We start from the raw sequence: 21,402 nt of genomic DNA, 5'->3' as shown, positions 1-21,402 counted from the left end.
AGCGTGTCTAGGTAAACTTTTTATAGCATCTAGAAAAAGTAGGTTTATAGTCAGATTTTTAAACACTTCTCTAATCTCATCAAAATTCTCATCCTTTTTAAACACAACTAGTCTCTGGGGATATGGTGCTTTATCGCTATATTTAGCAAAAGGGTTAAAAGTATTATTAGTCTTTGCTTTATCTCTAGCCGTTTTCCATCTAGGTGTCCATATTGGAACCTCTACAGGTGTAGGGTCTTCAATTGGGTCTTGTAATGTTTTCCCTTTTGGTTGTGGTTTAACTAGTACTTCTACAGTTGTAGGGTCTTCAGTTTCTATTATAGTATTTGGTTTGGTATCATTTTTAGTTTGCGGGTGATCTTTAGGCATAGTCACTTGGTTATCAACTACTCTCCCTGAACGAAGGGTAGTGAATGCCTGTAGGTCCCCTTGGTTTATATTACCATTACAGTAAATACTGTTTATTTCAAAGGTGGTGTTTGTTGACTTAGGATTAGGCACTACTTGACCTGGAAACACGCCGGTTTTGTTATTATTTTGGTTAGAAGACATTTCAATAACCTTTTGGCACAAAGACTGCATCATTTGCATCGTTAATTTCATCATATTAGAGTTTTGATCATGCTGATCTTTCATCAAGTTGGAGTTTTGTTGCATAATTTGATTTTGTTTCTCCCACAAGGTCACTACTACTTTGTCTGTAGATGGTTGGACTGGAATTAAAGCTTGTTGAGCGTTCATGTCTTGATGTTGATAGTTGTGGGTCATGGGCACTAAACCTATTCTGATTATTTAAGTTTCATTGTCCTTGATGTTGAGCTAACTGGTTGAAATTTGATGGTTGTGGTGGTGGTTGTGCATAGACAAGAGGACAATAGAAGTCGGAATGCTCAAGACTGAAACAGACATTACAACGAGTAGATTTAATGTTCATGACTGGAGTGGGTTGTTGTTGAACAGAGATGGCATCTACCTTTTTAGTGAGGGCATCGATAAGAGTTTTAAGCTCGGAATCAGGTTTAACCTCAAAAGAAAAGGATTCATGGGGATTCTTGCAGAAGAAATGAATCTTTTGAAGTATTCTATATGTCTTCAGTGGTGGGTAAAACTGTTCCATGAACAATTGAACAAGTTTGGCCCATGAGTCCACAGAATTAGGCACTTGGGAAGTTAACCAAGACACCGCCTTATCGGCTAGGGTAAAAGGAAACACCCTCAGTTTCATTTGCTTAGAACCTATATTATGATGATGGAATGTCTTGAGAACTTGTTCTGATAAGGCTTTTCGTGGTCTAAACCATGAAAAACTGGTAACAAATTAAATATATTTATTGGAATTCGAAAATCCCCCACTGGGTCTGCAAGAACAATGCATGACTTAGGCCCATCAATTAGGACCTTGTAAAAATCAGAAAGAGGAGTCTTTGCTTCTTCAGCCATTAATGCAGGTGTAGTGTGTGGTAGTATAGATAGACATGTGCGTTGACGTTTACGATAGCTAACAGAAGATGGTTTACTCTTACCGGACCTTAATCTCATGCAAGGCTAAGGCCAATATGAAACAAACAACTAACAGCACTCAAACAACCTTAATATGCTAGAATGAAAACTCCTCTGACAGAAAAGACGAGGAGTGAAAGAAAGAGTAGTTGAATGCCTCCTTGCTTCTTTTATGAATAGCGTCTTGTATACGCAATCTCAGTGTATTTAAAAAGTTAGAAACACTGAATATAAAATAATTTGAACAAAAGGAGAGGCTGCAACTAACCTGTGAATTGGGCTGTCTTCATAAAAGGCGCGAGCGCGCTCAAATATAAGGCAACCAAGGCGCGTGCGCGCTCTATGATGTTTTTTAGAAACAGGCTTTCACGTTGTTCCTTAAAAGGTTGGGCCTTGAAATTTGAAAATAAAATAGGAAATAAACTTACTAGACGACAAGCATGTGCACACTTAGAAACAATGTAAATAGGGTGCGTACCCACTTAGAGTTAAGACTCCGAAAATTCCAGTAAACATCCAGGAGCAAATTTCTAGTTGCTTTTGGAAGATAGGTGCGTGCGTGCTTAGATAGACTATAAATAGGGTGCGGGCGCGCTCTTGTGTACAATTTCGAAAATTTCCAATAGACTTATAAGAGCAATTTTCTGTTTTTCTGAAGAACACAAACATAGATAGAACAAAACAATGGGTGGGTGGGTGAATTGGGATACGTAAAATTAAAAAACGAAGGGAAACTAATCTAAACAATACTAAGATGGCAACGGTGCCATTTGATTTAAATAATAGTGGTGAGTATTCCCGCCTGTCACACGGGTGACCCGGTTCGATCCCTGGCAGCGGCACCATTTGATTATCCTAAAATAATTTGTTTTACTCTTACTTAGCTAATTAAACTATGAAGAAGTAAAAGCTATTATTGTAGGTCTTAGATCAAAGTTCTACTCTCGTTTATCATGCAATATGTGGAGTACAGATTTCGTTCCAATCCTAGTTGTTTAGACGAAATAGTTTCAATAGTTTTAACAATTTTATGATATCAATGAGAGTAATAATTAAATTATACTAATATGGCAAAAATCACTAATTAAGATATTCTAAATTATACTAAGGCAATTTAACGAGAAGACGTGAATGAGAATAAGATATTAGGGGGATTTGATTCCACCTTTATTAATTCATAATATGTTAGTATATATTATTGCAACCCTAACCAATAAAGATTAAGTATTTAATCCCGAACTATTCATGGCATCTCTAACCAAATAATAATTAGTATGAGAGGAAGTTTAACCCATTCTCATGGTGAATAAACTAACCTCTAGATTGAAACTCTTGAATAAGCAATAATTCTAACTAACACATCAAAGCTTCATCAAACCCCTCCAATGGAGGTTTAGCTAAGATTCATTAGACTATCATTAATAGAAGAAAAATAAGACATAATGAAGACAATAATAATAACTTGGTTTTATTAATGGAGGTTAGGTTTGAGAAACAATAATTAGGTTATACTAAAGAGAGAGAGAGAGAGAGAGAGAGAGAGAGAGAAAAAGCAAATTTAGAGAGTTCTAATTAATGAGAAGGAGTCTAAGAATAAAAACTAAGTATTATAGAGTTATGCCTTAGTCCTCTTTATATAGGAGAGGACTAGGTTTATAATTTCGTGCATGGGCTTTGGAGCTATATTTTGGGCCCTTAAATCAACCCCAAAACCTAATTACTTAAGTCCAAAAATGGTTTCTCTGCTGAAAATTATTGCAATAGCCTTTTCTTCCACTTTTACTATTCTGATTAGATCAAGGCCTAGACCAATAGAAAACTCTTTCTGAGCCGGTCGTTTTGACATATAGTAGGCCTAATTTCAAAGTCTGAGCCCAAAGATACGACTTGCGGAAGTTCTATTGACTTTTATGCTCTATTTTTGTCCGCGTTGACTTTGACTTTTTAGCTTTGACTGGGCTTTAAAAAGGTTTTTTCTTTTTGAAACTTGGGCTTTAACCATAGAACTTCTTACAACCAACCTTTGCTCTTTTCTCTTGCAAAAGTGATATATTTCTTCACATATTTAACTCCAATACCTGAAATACACAAAAGCACATAAACATTACTAACTCTTATTTATTATAAATATAACTGGTCTAAATGTAATATTATTAAGGGGTTAAAACTACAATTTTAGGCTCTTATCACATGCCTACAGAGCAATCTTAAGTTTCTTAAGTTTTGCGCATCACTAGTCGAATAGGGCCATCAACAATAGGCTCATTCCAACTCTTTCTCATCAAGTCCATGAACTGGGTATATTCTAGCCATATGTTCCTGAATTAGAAAGGAATGTTCAAAGGTCTAAGGTTTTTATTGCACCAGCTGATGACTGGCGAATGATCAGAAAACTTCCTTTGCAGAATTTTACATCTCCAGTTTTGATTTTCTAAAAGCCAACTGTTATTAACCGAAGCTCTGTCTAGCTTCACCAGAATCCTCTTATTCCCTATCCGCATGTTACACCTAGAGTGGTGGTGTCCAAAAGTGAGTTGTTATTAATGAAGTCAACGAACTTATTCCTGGCTCTCTGGTTCGGATGTCGACCTCCTTTTTTCTCCGTACTTGTAGCAACAATATTAAAGTCCCTAATGGCCATCCAAGAATAGTTTAGAGCACCAATGTCACCAAGCTCTTCCCAAAAGGTTCTTCTTTGAATGAAAAAACATATGGTGTGGATAAAAGAGATGGTATGTATATTATTAACCACAGTAATGTGCTGGTTGGAAGAAGAAACCACGTTCACTATTAACTTATTCTTCTAAAAAACCTAGATATTGCCTGTACAAAGCAGTCTATGGTTATGAGCAAAATCTATACTATAGCCATAATTTAAAAGGACCTTAGGAGTCATTATGTGGGCAATAACTGGTTCAGCCAATCCAATGAGGTTAGGCTTATACTTCTGAATTATTTCTTCTAAGTAATTATTTGGCGAGGTTCTTCTCGTGCCACGAACATTCCAGAAGAGAACATTCATTTCTTCTGTGTTGGAGGTTTTCTTGCCCTTGTGGATGGAGAAAAGTGTTTCTGCAACATCCATTATGACTTATAGTTTTTCTTGGGTATCGTCTGCCATGGTTCATTACCATCCTCTGATATATCCTCCTTATTAGCCAAGTATGCCCAATTCAGCGCTCTCGAGAGAAAGTTGGTTTCGTTAACTACATTATTTTAATTGGTTGCACCTGAGGTGGAGATGAGGACTATGCTCTTGTTGTCAATTAGGAATAGGAGTCAAGAACTCTACTATTCATGTCCTGAGCTCCAACAGCCTCTTCATTTGTAGGGAGGAAGTTAGACAATATGTTGGATGAAGTCCCATGTGCCACTGGGGAAGCGAAAGTATCACCAACTATAGAAGCATTCAACACCTATAAACCAATAGCCTCTTCATTAGTGGATCTGAAGTTAGGCACTATGTTAGGTGTAAGATCATTAGAAACTAGAGAGATCAGAATCCCCGCAACTAGAAAGATTAACGGTGCTGCTGTAGCTGTAACCATAGCCACATTATCAGTCGAATTTTCTGGATTCACTATTCGCACAAGGGACTCATCCAGGGAAGCCTCGGGCTCAGTCGATGCTATAACAGCCACATCGTATGTAGCTTGAGGATTTAGATCTTGTTCCACTACTAGATTCACATGCATTACATCAATTTTTTCTGTCTCCACTACTGGATTCACAACTGGGTTCACACCTTCTAGAGAAGAAGTATGTTTTGTGTTATGTTCTGATCCTAGCTTTTGAGCTTGATCCATTGCCTTCCCAGTTATATTCTCCTGTGTTTTCTCTACAATATTGTGAACCTGGTCCTCATAGTCTACTACATGTTGATCATGATCCTCAATAGTGTGAATCTCATCCACATCTAGCCCTTTAAACCAATTCTGAATCTGCACTTCCTTGGGCTTTTCTGTGTTTTTTGCCCTCCATATGGACTCCTCTTGCTTACTAGACTCCCCTGTGTTCCTTTTCCTTCCATGTCTTCTGAATCTTTTTTCCCCCATAGGTTCCAAGGGGGTGTGGCAACCACTACAACCTCATTATCTTTGTTTCCCTTGTCCTTGTTAGGCTGCATATCACTTCTAAGCTTCCTGCATTCCGTTACTAAATGTCCCACAATTTTACAATGTGTGCACATTGTTGGAGCTACCTGTTATTGTACTGACTTAATAAGACTTCAGATACTTAATTATTTTTAAGATAGTAATTTGAGATATTTTTTTTTATCCGATTTACTAGGAAAAGCTTAATGGTTACACTACTTTGCACAAGGAGTCACGATAGACATCAGTGAATGATGCGCTCACAAAGGTCTCATATTTAATCATAGTTGTTGTAATTAATTGTTGTTTGACATGATTTTAAGGGTACTAAATTGATTGTCCATTATGTACAGGTTCTTGGACCAGATAGTAGTGGTCGTTTTTTAGGCTTGGGTGAAGGGGTATGCAAAACATCGGTGAAGAAAATGAAAGTTGTGGTGCAACAAAATTTGGCTTTGAAAGAGATGAACACGAACCTTGAGAAGAGGGTAGATGTGCTTTAAAATGCAGTGTTGGAGAATACAACTTTGTTGAGAGAGTTTATGAGCTAAGGAAGAATGCCTATGGCAGATGTTGAATCACCATGTTTTAGTCACGCGTCCCCAGTAATTATTCGAGTTAGTTTTTGAAAAACATATTTGATCCACTCTTATAAGGAAAGACTAATAACACAATTTAATTTTGTAGGTTGTTAATGAATATATTGGTAAATAATGTGAACTGTGTGGTGGTTGGCCACATAGAGTCGTGGCGAGAGGTATCATGCAAGTTATTGATCCTAATACAGAGTTTGGTAATAGGAGATTGGAAAAGGGGAACTTCAAAGTTCACGTGAACGTGGTTTAAGATGGAGGTGTTGTACTACCATTGGCTCATGATGATTGGAGATCAAAGCTTGGTGAGGTCGCTCAAGGGAGTGTTATCTGGCCCAAAGAACTGCTAATGTTGTAATCATTGGGTCACCTTCTTGAAGCATTGCTAATGTACTTAAATGTTTTTATTGGATTTTACCAGTGTCAAGTACTAAGTAAACTATCGACTTTTTGCTATTTCCTTTTAGGTTTCGTGGTTGTGATGTTTATTTTTTTATCACTATATAATATGGTTCTTAGGAAAGCAACAATTGAGTTGTGTTCTACTAACCCACTTTGTAGCTCCGCTGTGCAAACTTATGATAAGTTTGCATTGCTGGTCCTAATCCCAGATAAAGGAGAAGGGAGAAGGATGGTAGATGTTTTGTTTTGCTAGATTCACGTACGTTAATTGAAGCTGTTGGTGCTATTATAGATGTAAGTAATTCTTTTTCTTACTTCTACGATTTCTACTTGTTTTTATTCATGGCGAGAAACTCATCTTTTACTCCATCCTTATATTATTTTTATGGCAGGGAGTTCAACTCCTAAAATAAGTAGCATTTGATTCATGATATAGTCCCATCTTTTTCTGCCCAATCAAGCTTAACTTGTCTAACTTAAGCCTCCTATTTTCAGTCAATTGTATGATAATGGATGAAAATTGCATATTCTAATTATGTGGGTTATTTTCAATTGTTGGCCACAATTTTATATTACCTATGCTAACAATCTTAGGCATAAGTTCTTGACAAGCTTAAGGCTGAGCGTGAATGAGGTATCACCATTGACATTGCCTTGTGGAAGTTCGAGACAACTAAGGACTAATGCACTGTCATTGATGCTCCTAGACATTATGACTTTATCTAGAGCATGATCACTGGAACCTCTCAAGATGATTGCGTAGTCTTGATCATTGACTCAACTACTGGTGGTTTTGAAGCTAGATTCTCAAAGGATAGACAAACTCGTGAGCATGCCTTGCTTGCATTAACTTTGGGAGTGAAATAGATGATCTATTGCTGTAACACGATATTTACTTCACCTTTTTTTGTATTTCCTATTGTTCATATCACTATGGACAGAGTACAGGTGCATTCTTTTTTCTCGGAATGTTGATCTGGTTTGTTCTTGTGTTTTTGCTCTCTTCTAAAGCTCCATATTACAAAACTGCAGACAAGAAGCTCCAACATCCAATTTCAGAAGGAGCAAGTACAATTCAGGAAAAAGTATGTTCTTGAGACTTGCATCTTCCTTGGCTATTATTCTATGACATTGCACTAGGTATGATAGATATTAGATAGTAGACTCCTCCAATAAGACATATAATGTGGAAAAATTCCTGAAATAGGAAACTGACTTTTCATTACTTCCTTGGTAACATTTGAATGTTGGTTGAGTTTTTCAAGTTCTTTGGCATTCTTGGTACCATTTTAATGTTATGGAATTACATATGATAACAATGTTAATGAACCTCCAAAGGCTCGCACTCAGAGAACTCTGATTCCAAGGATAAAGATCAAAAGCACATAAATCTTCAAAGAGAAACCAACTTCATTTGCAAAGAGACTAATCAATGCCAAGAACAAGCAGGAGGAATTCATCTCTACCAATGTGATGATGAGATTGAGGTGGATATTGATGTTGTTGATGTGGAGACTCTGTGGGAACTTGATAGATTTGTTACCTATTACAAGAAAAGTTTAAGTAAGAAGAAAAAAGTTGTTCATCAAAGTGAAGGAGAAGTTGGGCACTATGTGCAGGAAGTGGTTAGTATTTGACTCACAAATGTTAGTTTCCTTTTTCATATAGGAAGAATATTGTTTGATTTCCTTTTGATTTTTTTCTGTAAGGAACCTTGCTCCAGCTGTAGTAAAGGAACCTAAGGAAACTAAACCAGCTACATCCTAGGTTCCCTTCTGGAACTTTTGGTTAATGTTGCATTCAATAATTCAATATAACTTTGATTGTGGTAGTAGAGGAGAAAAATGTGTCTTCTTCATCGCTCATTCAACAAGAAAGACAAGGAATTCATGCGGTCGATTGAGTAGTTCAAGTAGCTCTAGCAGTGACTCTAGATCCTCTTCAAGTGGTATTATTTTTTTATTCTTATGAAGTTGTTTATAGTGCAATCGATAGCTAACTTAGTCATAGTCAGATTATCTTATTATGTTCTTACTACTTTCATTTGATAGATTCTGACTTTGTGTGGGATAAACTGCCTATGTTCGTAAATGGCTGAAACCTTAGCTTGCATGACAAAATTAGTATTGTTTTCTATATGTATATTAAGTTGATGATAGTTGTATTCTAGTGGGATGGTTTGGTCAACATTGGATTATTTTCCTATTCTTTTTTGACCTCCAAGTTCGTAATATTTTGGTTGTCAATCTCTATTTTTCTGTCAGATTCATACATGGATCTTCCTCATACCACGACTAACCCTTTCTAAGTTTTGTGAACTTTCTTGAGTTTTTCTGAACACTATTGTATCATGCTGAAGGTCTATTTATTTTCAATTAGATGTAGGTCTTATGAAAAAGTCAAAAAAAGGTTGACGATAGTGGAGGCCCCTAATGTCCTCACAATCACTTTCAAGAGATTTCAGGTAATTAGTTCATAATATTATTTTTAGAAACTGAGATTTCATGTCATAAATCAAAGTAGTGGAACTTTACCACTGCTAGCATACTTGTTTTTTACATCTCAAGTTTACTGTTGTACAGGGTGGGAAGTTTGGGAAGCTCAATAAAGTAGTCCTGTTTCTAGAGATCTTAAATTTGGCCCCATATATGAGTGGGACTAGTGACAAATCCCCAATATACAGGCTTTATGCAGTGGTGGTTCACCTAGATACAATGAATGCTGCATTTTCTAGACACTACGTGTGTTATATTCGGAATTTCAAGGGGAAGTGGCTTAAGATTGATGACAGCATAGTATGTTCAATACTTATCATCCTTCTTTATCAATTTTGAAATAGTATTTTAGCAGTTTCACTCCTGTTGTACTCTACCTTGAATCAATTTATCATCATGTACTTTTTAAGTTTTTTGAAGTAAAGACCTGGATCTTATAGACCTTGCAAAACCCGCGTAAGTTGTAGCACGCAACTAAGACATGCTGATTGTGTAAAGGTTTTTGAACTGAAATTGTCTCGTAGACTAATGATATGGTAATTAAGTAATAAGTTGCATTTTTCGAGACTCAACAATCTAAAGAGATGATTGTACATACATATAACTATTACATGGCATAATGTCTACTCGATCTGCGAAAGAGACGAAGTGGCTGGAAATGGCCTGCAGTGACCTGTCAGAGCGTAGAACTGGCTTGGGGCGGCCTACAGTAGCCCAACAGATGGGTTATAGAAGCCTAGGACTTGAAATTGTATGAAGTATGAATCTTGGGTATTTTGTACCATTATAGAATTATTGTTTGGAACCATAGGAACTTTAAAAGCTAGTTTCTTAGTTAGTAATCAACGCACAAGTTTATTAGCATGATATGAGTTGGATTTGGGTATGAGTAAGTCCTTGAGATATGAGCTGGATTTGGAGGCGTTACACTTTTCTTACCTATTTTTTTTTGTTTGGCATGGTAATCATTGTAGTTATTTTATTTTCATATTGTAGTCTTGGAGTTTGTGGTCTTTTAACTGTTGTTTCCACCAAGTGATAGTCATCAAGTGTGATGAGGGAACAAGAGATCCTGATCTTTGCAATACATACACTCATTATGTATTTACTGAATCAACGAGAAATCAAGTAGATTTGTATTAATTTCCATAGTAATTGCTTTGTGATTAAACTTTTTGTAGTCTCTTGTTAGTCTAGTTTGATGTATATTTTTTTTTCTTGGTCATTGACTGTAAATTTATGACTCGGGATAGAAAAGTTTGATCTAATTTTGAGACTTGGTCTAGATTATATTAATTTTAGTTGTAAAGCCTAATTTAAGAACATGGGTTTTTGATATATTTAAGGAGGTTTGAGAATGAATGGAAGACCAGGCTAGAAATAGGATAGAATCAAAGAGCATCGAGTGAGATTAATTGGAATATAGTTGGAGTTGCACTTTATCCTTGTGCAGTCAACAAAAGAGGATTAATAGAGTAAGTCTTTAAACCTGATCTTAATCTTCCAATATCAAAGCCTTTTTTTTTTTTTTTTTGTAGTGCAATATTTTGGTTTTTGTTTTTTTTATAGGAAATAGATGTTGAACTACAACATGAGTGGTGATTCTTATATTCCAATATATGGTTCATCTGTAATTGGTGGCTAATTAGTATGTAAATCTACCATTAAAGTTATGTTCTCATGTTGTATTTTATGAAGTTAGTTTATAAACTTCTTCAATGGAAATTGCCAATTCTTTTATGAATACATTATTGTTTCTTTAAACCTGATCTTAATCTTCCAATATCAAGGTCTTTTATTTTTGCTTTTTTTTTTATGAATACATTAGCGTTTGTAGCATTTGAGTGGAACCTGCAAGAATGTAATTAGTGCAGGAAAGAATGTAAAGTTGGGATACCTGAAACAATTATTATAAGAAAATTTTTTTAAAATAAAAAACTAATACCTGACGGATAAAAACTGTATAGTAGTAAACTACCCCGACAGACAATAACACCTGACCTATCCGACGACCACTAGCACCTGACCTATCCGACAGACTATAACGCGTGTTCTATCCAATGCCTAGTGACAGCCGGTATATCCGACGGTTAACAACAATAGTCCATATCCGACGGTTCTTGACAGTATGCATACTCGATGGTGCAAAGCAATAGGAATAGCCGTCGGCAAAGATCATCAAACCTGACAGCCTATTCTGACCGTTAATAACTGTTGAAAACCTATGTCGATCGAGCATTTTTCGATAGTCGTGAGGCAATTTTGGTCTATCGGGTAATACCTTTGTTGGCAATCATTGTCAGTCGAGTAAAGTCGTTTCTTTTGTAGTGAGAGCTAATCGTAATTAGAGTGTTGATTACCAAGTTGATTCAAAGTGTGTGAGTGTATGATTCACATCTTGCCTCGCACACTTCAACTTCCCAAGGCAATGAAAACTCTAATCCTTGGTAAGTTGCACAACTTTAACTAAGTGCTTAACTCATGCAAATCTACGTAACTAACAAAAAAAAACTCATTTTTTTCTAATTTTTTTGTTTTTCTTCTCTTTATTTTTCTTATCTATATTTATCACAACAAAGTCCACTGATTTATACTACTCTATTACAAAATCCAGATCTCTAATTACAACCACACAACAAAAATGATTGAACTGTGAAAAAAAAGGCAATGGAGTGCCTAGAGGTGCCTGGGCGGTCGCCCCACCAGTTCCGGCCAAGTTAGTTCGACTTCCGACAGCAGCTTCAGCTCCTCTCCAGCAGTTGAACCTCGAACCTGGATTTGGAATAAAACATATCAGTATTGAAAAATAACAAAATATATTAACAAAAAATTTTAAAAACAAGAAGTGAAAGGGATAGAATAGTGCTTCCCTCTTTAGAGCTCAACCAAGAATCCATGTTTTTTCAATCCATGATGGCGGTGGCATTTGAAGTAGTTTTGTGGTAAGTAAATCAAAAAGTATTGATGAGGTTCACCATAGATTGTTTGGAAGATGGATTAGTGGGAGTTGTGAAGGAGAAAAGGTAGTATTCATAGCTTTAGGACTTGTTTGTATTCATTCAACTTGTATTGAATGAACAACTCAAAGGAAACAAATTGATTGATGAAAGAAAACTTGTTTGATTAAAGATGGAAACATAAACTTGAAAGAAATAACTTGTTTGAATGATTGAAACATGAACTTGAAAGAAAAAAGATTAAATTGAAGACCAAAAAGTAAAACAAACTTGAATGTAAATGACTTGAAAAATAAATCATACACTACTCCTACATGACACTAGAATAAGTTTAGGTGTATTCTCTCCTCCTACTTTTTGGTTCTTGTACCCCTATTTTTACAAAAGTCTAATTTGCCCTCTCCCTCTATAATCGAGACACCTCACCATGGTTTCTTTATGCTTTTCTTTTTTGCATTTTCTTTTGCTTTTGTATATCTTCTTGATCAAGTTAGGTTTTCAGCAAGTCTTCTTTTGTATCAAGGCCATCCATCTCTAGTATTCTGAGTTAAGGACGTGATTTTTAGTTCTCTGGTTTTGAGTCCTTGACCTTTGACCTTTAACTTTGACTTTGACTTTTTCAACACTTTTTTATAGCAGCTTTGAGTCTTCATAATAAGCATAAATAAGGTTCCTTTTGGTGCTAAGATGCAACTTTTATGATAAGTGGTCTGAATTACTCTGTAACCTGAAAAAGGCAATAAAAGCTACGAGTTGTCTTTTCATTATGCGTCAGAAGGGCTATAATGCAGTAATGTAAGGGTAATAAAATGCACATTTGGGAGTTGATCAACAAGCAAAATGTTGTTTGTGGGTTGTTGATCAGACTCTAAATGTGCATATTTATCCCTTTACATTACTGCATAGTTTTTACTACTTTTTGCAGATTACAGGCTATTTCAAACTACTTATCATAAAATATGCATTTTAGTACCAAAAGGTGCTATATTAACAGTTCTTAAAAAGACTCAATCTTATATAAGAAAGTGCTAAAAATTCAAAGTCAAATTCAAAGTCAAAGTGAATGGTCAACAATCAAGGACTCAAATCCAAAAGACTGAAGATCCTGTCCTCAGCTCAAAAGACTGAAGATGATGGCTTTAGCTCAAATGTAGGCTTGCTCAAACCCTAGCTTGCTCAAGAAGAAAGAAGAAAGCAAAAAACATAAAGCAAAAAGGGAAAGTAAAAAATCAAGTGTGTGAGGTGTCTTAAATCTAGAGGGACAGAGCAAATCTGTAATTGTAAAAGTAGGAGTATAAAAGCAAAAAGTGTAGAGAGAAAACATTATCCAATTCTTGGTTTGACAACCCAAGAATTGGGATCAATTTATCATGATTTTTTAGATAGATTTATATTATTGCAATTTATTTTCTTGTCTTGTTATTTTCTTTTATTCAATCTTATTGATTTCTTTTATTTTCAAGTCTTTATTACATTCAATCTTTATTTTCGATCTTGTCATTTCAATCAAACTTGTTTCTAAACTTTCCTTGTCATTTAAAACCAAAGAAAACAAGTTACACTCATTTGACGGCATCAAATGAGTGTGACTTGTTAACAAAGTCATCTCTTTTCCTTTCCTTTTTCATTTCATGTTTTAATCCAATAATCAATGGTTTCAATGTTTTCATCTTCATAAACAACTTGTTTTTCAATACCTTTAGAGTAGAACAATGATAAGAGCGCAAAATTGTAGTTTATACCCCTTAATAGTATTCTATTTAGGCCAATTATATTTATAATAATAAGAGTTTAGTACTATTTACATGTTTTTGTGTATTTCAGGTCTTGGAGTCAAATATGGGAAAAAATACATCACTTTCACAAGAGAAATGAGTCTAATTGCTCGGTAGACAAGTTCTATGGTTAAAGCCCAAGTGTAGGGGATTTTTTGAGTATCCCCTTATCCTCATATGTGCCTTATGATAGCCCTGTTCTTGAGAGAGAAGGGATGAGATGATATAGAGTTCAGGGTTGAACCTCCTAGTGGCTGCCTACGTATCTCCTTGTTTATTTAGGAGAATCAAACCTTATTTTGTGTAGTTCCTAAGAGAGAATTCCTATGGTTTATATAGGAAGAGCTTTGAGAGTCCTAGGGTTAGGGTTGTGCTCACCGCATGTGAGTTCCCTTCCATCTTTGGACTCTACCTTCCTATTAGGAATCCTCTCCTTATGGAAGTCTAAATCTAGACCATATCTTATTAGAGGTAGGTTTCTTTGTTGATCATAATGTCCCATTGTACATGGGAAGATTACATCTGAAAGGTAACTCTTAAAGATATACCATCACGATTCATTCCTTATCATTAAAGATCGCCCTCTTCAGTTTTCTTCTGTTCAGGAACTGTCCATATCAGTTCCTAACGACTTGGAGAATTGTTATGCTTAGAAGCGTTTAGTCATGTGCCTGGCACATGCCTACTAAACACGAGATCACTTATTTGTAGAACTGATCCGATGGTCCTTGTCTCATTTTGGACATCTATATTCCTGGGTTATTTCCCATACTCATGTCATCTATCCAATGATGGGAAATCCCCCTTACAGATTCCCCTTCTCATGCCATCTAGCACGTGAGCGCTTGAAGTGACACTGCTTTTAGTGTTAGAATCTTTTTGCTAAATAGTTGTTAGAACTGATTACGTACTAAACTAATTAAGGTTCTGAAAATACTGCTCGGACAAACACGCCATTTCCCAAAAAAGGTAATGATGACAGTTCCATCCCGAAAACACGCAATACTTGGGCTAATCGTAACCGTCCATATTATCTGTATATAAAGGATCTGGTGAGAGAACCCTCAATATCTCTTCCACTACCTTTTTCCCTATATACTGAACCCTTTGATCTCCCATTTAGGGTTTAACCAAAACTTAAAACTTTCTCTCCTTTCTGATCATGAATCCCAACTGGTCACTTATAAACTTCATAGATATTTCCTCCTTGGATTTGATTTGAGAGAAATTCTGCATCCCTGATGATATTGGCCTGGAGTGGGGGAGATTGTCTGATGAGTTCGCCTACAAGGAAGTAGTGCTCATCACAATCGGTCAACTTAAGGCCGGACTCACCTTTCCCCTCCACCCACTGTTAAGAGAATGTCTGATTCACTTTAATCCTGCTCTTGGTCAACCAACACCCCTGTTCTACATAACTATCATGTACTCTGCCATACTAGCCAAGAAATATGGATTCATTCTGAATCGTTGGGTGTTTGGATATTTCTATGACGTCCACCGCATTAGGAACCAATATTACTACTACCTCATGACCAGAGACAAAAACTCTTCAATTATCTTTTTCGAAGGGAAGCAAAGGGATGAGGGTTGGGCTGATCACCACCTTTGTGTGTTAGGTGATGCGTGGGACATTCGTGCTTCTGATGCTGATGGTGAGCCAATGGGAATTCCTGTTCCCAGAAAACACACTCATGCTCTAACCAGTAAGTCTATTTTCTCACGAATTTTGCAATCATTATAAAAGTCTTTCGACTGAGTTTCTTTGCTATTATTCTTTAGATGACTTTTCCCCCTGGAATCAATTAACTGCAACTGATACTGCTATGTTGGACTTCATCAAGAAGATCCCCAAGGAAAAAAAGGATGCCATGGATGATACTCCCTGACCCCACCCATCTTTTTGAATATTCTAACATGTTTGCTAAAGAACTGCTGGAAATTGCCCCCAGTTTTTCCCTTTTCGGGATAAACACTGTGAATTCTGGGCACACAGTATTTCCTCCTCTTGTGGATCAAGATGTTGGACTTCTTCCTCCTCCAATTCAGGATGAATCTTCTTTGAGTTCTAGAAGAAGAGGAAACCACAAAGAGAAGAGTTATGTGGCAACTTCCATCAATGCTGCGATATCGGGTTCAGTTCAGAAGCCAGCTATCAGTGATGATTGTGTGATCACTGGTGGGAGGGTCCCTGAACTACCTCATGAACTTCTGGCTACTAGCAATTTTAAAAGGGAAGTACGTGCATCCAATCGTTCAAGACTGAAGAGAGCTAATCCTGCTCCTGCTTCTGTTGTTGCCCCATCTGGTATGAAAATGAAATTTTGCCCTCTGGCTGTGAAAGAAGAAAAACTTTTCAAGATTCCTATGAGTATTCCCCCCTCTGGTAAGTCTTTTGAGAAAGTAGTTGTACCCTCCCCCAAATTCAAGATCCTCCTATAGGTTCTGAACAAGGTGGTGACTATGTACCTTTGACTATTGATCCTTCCCTCCCTGATTATCGAAAGGGGAAAGGCGTTGCTGAGAAAATTGTTGTAACTATTGCTCTCCCCCCTCCTCGATTTGGCGATAGGAAGGGAGTGAGTAACGACATTCCCTTATCGCCACAATCTCTAGATTCTCCTGAGAGGGAGATGATCGTGGGGATGAGGCATTGGGGCCGAACTGATGAACTTCCTGTTACCAGCAAACACTCTGTTAATGATGTTGATATCGCACTTGGAGTTCTGGAAGCTACGCGACTTCCTATTGATAAAGGCTAAAGCCAATATGGCTGGTAGTCTGGATCTGTCTTTCCACAGATCTACTGTTCATCTTGCCAAGGTAAAACTTGCTTCTCTGTGAAATGTTATGTTTCTCTTATTGTGTTACTTGCACATTCTATATTCTTTTCCAGTTAGTGAATATATAACTTTTTAGCCATGAAAGAGCCCATCTTTGCAGCCTCAGCCGATACAGCCACTGATGACATGGTGATAAGAGCCCAAAACTGTAATTTTAACCCTTTAACAATATTACTTTCAGACCAATTATGTGATTAATAAATAAGAGTTAGTGTTGTTTATGTGCTTTTATATATTTCAGGCATTAGAGTTGATTATGTGAAGAAATATGTCTCTTTTGCGAGATAAAAGATCAAAGGTTGGTTGCTAAGAAGTTCTATGATTAAAGACCACGATTTAAGAAGAAAAAACCTTTTTAAATCCCGGTCATAGCTGAAAAGTCTAAGTCAACGCGAGCAGAAATAGTGTATAAAAATCAACAGAACTTCCAAAGGCCGGTTCTTTAGACTTATAACTCGGAATTAGGCCTACCATAGGTTAAAACGACCGGCTCGAAAAGCGCTTTCTAATGGTATAGGCCTTGACCCAATCAGAGAAGAAAAAGTAGGCGAAAAGGCTGTTGCAGTAATTTCTAACATAGAAACCCCTTTTGGACCGAAGTAATCAAGTTTTGGGCTCGATTTTATGGCCCAAAACATGGCTCCAAAGCCCACGCAAGAATTTGTAGACCTAGCTTCTTCTATATAAAGAGGACTTAGGCTAAACTCTTAAAAACACCTATATTAGATTGATAATATAGATTAGATTTAATTAGTTAGTCAGTACTTAGTTTTAATACAGTTTTGAATCATTAGACTCTTTTTCATTAGATTAATAAAGTAATTTTACATTTCTTCAAGGATGTCTTCTTCTTATTCATTTATTAATGATAGTTTGATGAATCAAAGCTAAAACCTCCATTAGAGGGGTTTGAGGAAGCTTTGTTGAAAAGTTGATTGTGTTAGTGTTGAAGTAGTTGTAATAATCTATTCCACTCTAAAAGGTAGTTAATTCGCCATGAGAATTGGTTTAAATGGCCTCACATGCTAATTATTAGTTGGTAGATATTGCTATGAATAATTAGGGATTAGAAAGACTCAATCTTTATGTGAAAACATAAAGATTAGGATTACAACAAATCTATGCTAGTTTATTAAGTTGAATTCAAAGTGAAATCAAATCCCCTTAATTCCTTCTCGATATTCACATCTTAGTATTAAATTGTTGTAGTATAAATTACATCATTTCTATTAATATTCAATCACCACATTTGTATATTTTTATTTCATTACTCTCATCGATTTTGTTAGAATTACATAAACTAGGAAATCTTTACATCTAAATAAGCTAGGAGTGGAACGAATTCTTTACTCCAATTATATTCTGATTCACGAGAGTAGAACTTTTATCATATATCATAAATTTCATTTAGTTTTACTTATTCATTGCATAACTAGTTAAGAGTAGTTAAAACTATTGTTTTTACATATTATCAAATGGCGTCGCTGCCATCTTAGTTTTGTTTAGATTTATTTCCTTTAGTAGTGTTAATCCTACCAAAATCCCATTAAACCCACCCACCCTTGTTTAGTTCTAACTATGTTTGTTTGGTTCAGAAACTTATGTTTTTTCGCAGAAATACATTGAGCGAGCCTCATGCCCTCCTTAGCCTATTTCTTAGCGCGCCCCGCGCCAAAGTGCCTGGACATCGTCCAAGGCAAGAGCGCACCTCGCGATCCATTTTATACCAATTTGAAGCGCGCCCCGCGCCAAAGTGCCTAGACATCATCTAAGGCAAGAGCGCGCCTCACACCCTGTATAGCCAAATTCTGAGCGCACCCTGCGCCAAAGTTCCTGGACATCATCCAAGGCAAGAGCGGGCCTCACGCCCTGTTTAGGCTAATTCAAAGCGCGCCCCGCGCCCTTTTCTGAATAAGCCCGATTTCACAGGTTAGTTCAAACTTTAATTTGTTCAAGTTATTCAGTGTTGTTATCTTCTTGAATACACTGAATCCGTGTATACAATACGCTATTCAAACGCGTAGCAAGGAGACATTCAGGTACTCCTTCTTCCACTCCTCGCCTCTCTTGTTAGAGGATTTATTCTAGCATATCAGGGTTCTTTAGATTGTTGTCATGTTTCTTTAACATTGGACTTAACCTTGCATGAGATTAAGGTCAGGTAAGGAAAAAATGTCTAACGTGATCTATCGTGAACGTCAACGCACACACCTATCTAGTATACAACACACTACACCTGAATCAATGGCTGAAGAAAGAGAGACTCCTCTCTCTTACTTTTACAAAGCTTTGAACGATAGCCCTAAGTCTTGCATCGTTCTTGCAGACCCAGTGGGGGATTTCTGAATCCCCCTGAATATATTTAATTTGTTACCAATTTTTCATGGGTTAGACCATGAGAAGCCTTATCAGCATATGTGTAGGATTGAACAAGTTCTTACCACATTCCATCATCTTACGGTAGGCGTGGAACAAATTAAACTGAGGATGTTTCCTTTCACTCTAGCCGATAAGGCGGCGTTTTAGTGAACTGCCCAAGAGCCTAATTCTATGGACTCATGGGCCAAACTTGTTCAATTGTTTATGGAACAGTTTTACCCACCACTGAAGACAGATGAAATGCTTTACCAGATTCATTTTTTCTGCCAGAATCCTTATGAATCCATTTCAGAGGCCTGGAATCATTTCACTAATCTTCTTATAGAGTGTCCACATCATAACCTTGCGAAAGACATGTTAGTTCGTGCCTTTTTCAAGGGGTTTTTACACCATCATAAAGAGGTTCTTGATATAATGAATGGGAGTAGTTTCCTCAGTAAAGGAGCCTCAGAGGCTTATAGGTTTTTAGAAGATCAAACAAAGTGTAATAACAACTGGGGAGTTAGTGACGATATCCCCCACTCTGCTAGTTCTTCTTCAACAGTTAAGGCTGCTAGTATGTTTAAAGTTAAATCTAATCCTGAGCTTAAAACTCTAATTGAATCCCTCACTATAAAGGTAGAAGTTATTTCTGTTCAACAAAAGCCTACCCCTGTCATGATTGTCAACTCTATTCCATGCAATTGTTTGAGTCCTGAGCATCCCGACTCCTATTGTCCTCTCGCCTATGAACAACTACCATCACAACCAGATAATGTTTGCTCCATTAATAACTATCCTATTCCTAACACCCTTTGGAGACAAAATCCCAACTTTAGTTGGAGAAATAATCAACAAGTTACACCTCCAGGGTATAATAATCAAAATATTAGGTCAGCAAACAATTATAACCAAGCTCCACCACGACAAGGACAAGAACAAAGACAAGGTAATTATAATAATTATAACAATAATAATTATAATGCTAATAAAGGTATCGTTCCGATTAATAATAACTATCACAACCCACCCGTTAATAATCAACGTGAGATAGTTCCTGTCATACCACCTGTAACAACCACTCCTCCACAATCGGATCATTTTGATGCCTTCATGCCCAACAACAGATTTTACAGTCGATCCAACATTCCTTATAGCAGTTAACCAAAGAGAAAGTACAACCAAAAGGTGTGTTTCCAGGTCAAGCTATACCTAATCCTAAAACACCAAACACAGCCTTTGAGGTCACCGGTAATACTAGTAATGAAAATCGAAATGTAGGTGAGTTAAATCCTATCACCACTCTCCGTTCTGGAAAAGTGGTTGATAACGCCGTAACTATGCCCGTTGGTACACCACCAATAGTCATAACAAATGAAAACTTACATGATACCAAAATAGAAACTGAAGATCCTACCCCTGTAGAGGTACCAATTAAACCACAACCTAAGAAACAAAAGGCCAAGGTTAAACATCCTATTGATCCATATGCTAAATATAGAAAGAAACCACCATTCCCCTAGAGATTAGCCATGTTAACCAAAGGATACGAATTTTGATGAGATTAGGAAAGTTTTTAAAAATCTAACGATAAACCTACCTTTTCTTGAAGCTATTAAAAAGTTACCACACCATGCTAAGTTTCTCAAAGAGTTGTGCACTACTAGGCTTAAAACAAATATTCCTAAAGACGCCTTTTTAACTAAACAGTTTCCAACTTTATCCGAACATAATGGAATCATTAAGTACAAGGACTCTAGTTGTCCTACTATACAATGCACCTTAGGAGATACTCACACAACAGCTGCTTTATTAGACCTGGGGGCGAGTGTTAACTTACTCCCTTATTATTTACATAAATAAATAGGTCTACAAGATATGGAACCAACTAAAATGACATTGAAATTAGGTGATCATTCTATTAAGTATCCTAAGGGTGGTGTGGTTGAAAACGTGCTTGCTAAGGTTCAAGATTTCTACTATCTGGCTGATTTCGTTATCCTCGATATAGATGTTGCTAACGACTCTGTTCCTATTATCTTAGGGCGTCCTTTCTTGGCAACTGTCAACGCGCTTATAAACTACCGCGGTGGTTCGATGTCCATGTCTTTTGGCCATCTTTTTGTTGAGGTAAATGTTTTTAAAATGATGAAACTGTTACTAGATTCGTCTATAGATGGGGAGGTTAGCATGATCGAGAGCTTAGCTCAAGATTATTTCAACAACACATTTCCAAAAAATCAGATGCATAAATTTCTTTCTTTCAGAAGTTTAGATTTTGATGATGACTCTTACGTAGAGGAAGTTAACGCCCTTTTCAAGTCTACACCTATCTTAGATTCGTCTGTAGATCCATATACCAATTTTGAAGAACTTCTACCTATA

Source organism: Coptis chinensis, chromosome 5 (genome assembly GCF_015680905.1).
Source record: "Coptis chinensis isolate HL-2020 chromosome 5, ASM1568090v1, whole genome shotgun sequence".
Classification (NCBI taxonomy): domain Eukaryota; kingdom Viridiplantae; phylum Streptophyta; class Magnoliopsida; order Ranunculales; family Ranunculaceae; genus Coptis; species Coptis chinensis.
The sequence above is the reverse complement of the archived record's forward strand: the minus strand, read 5'-3'. Positions refer to the sequence as shown.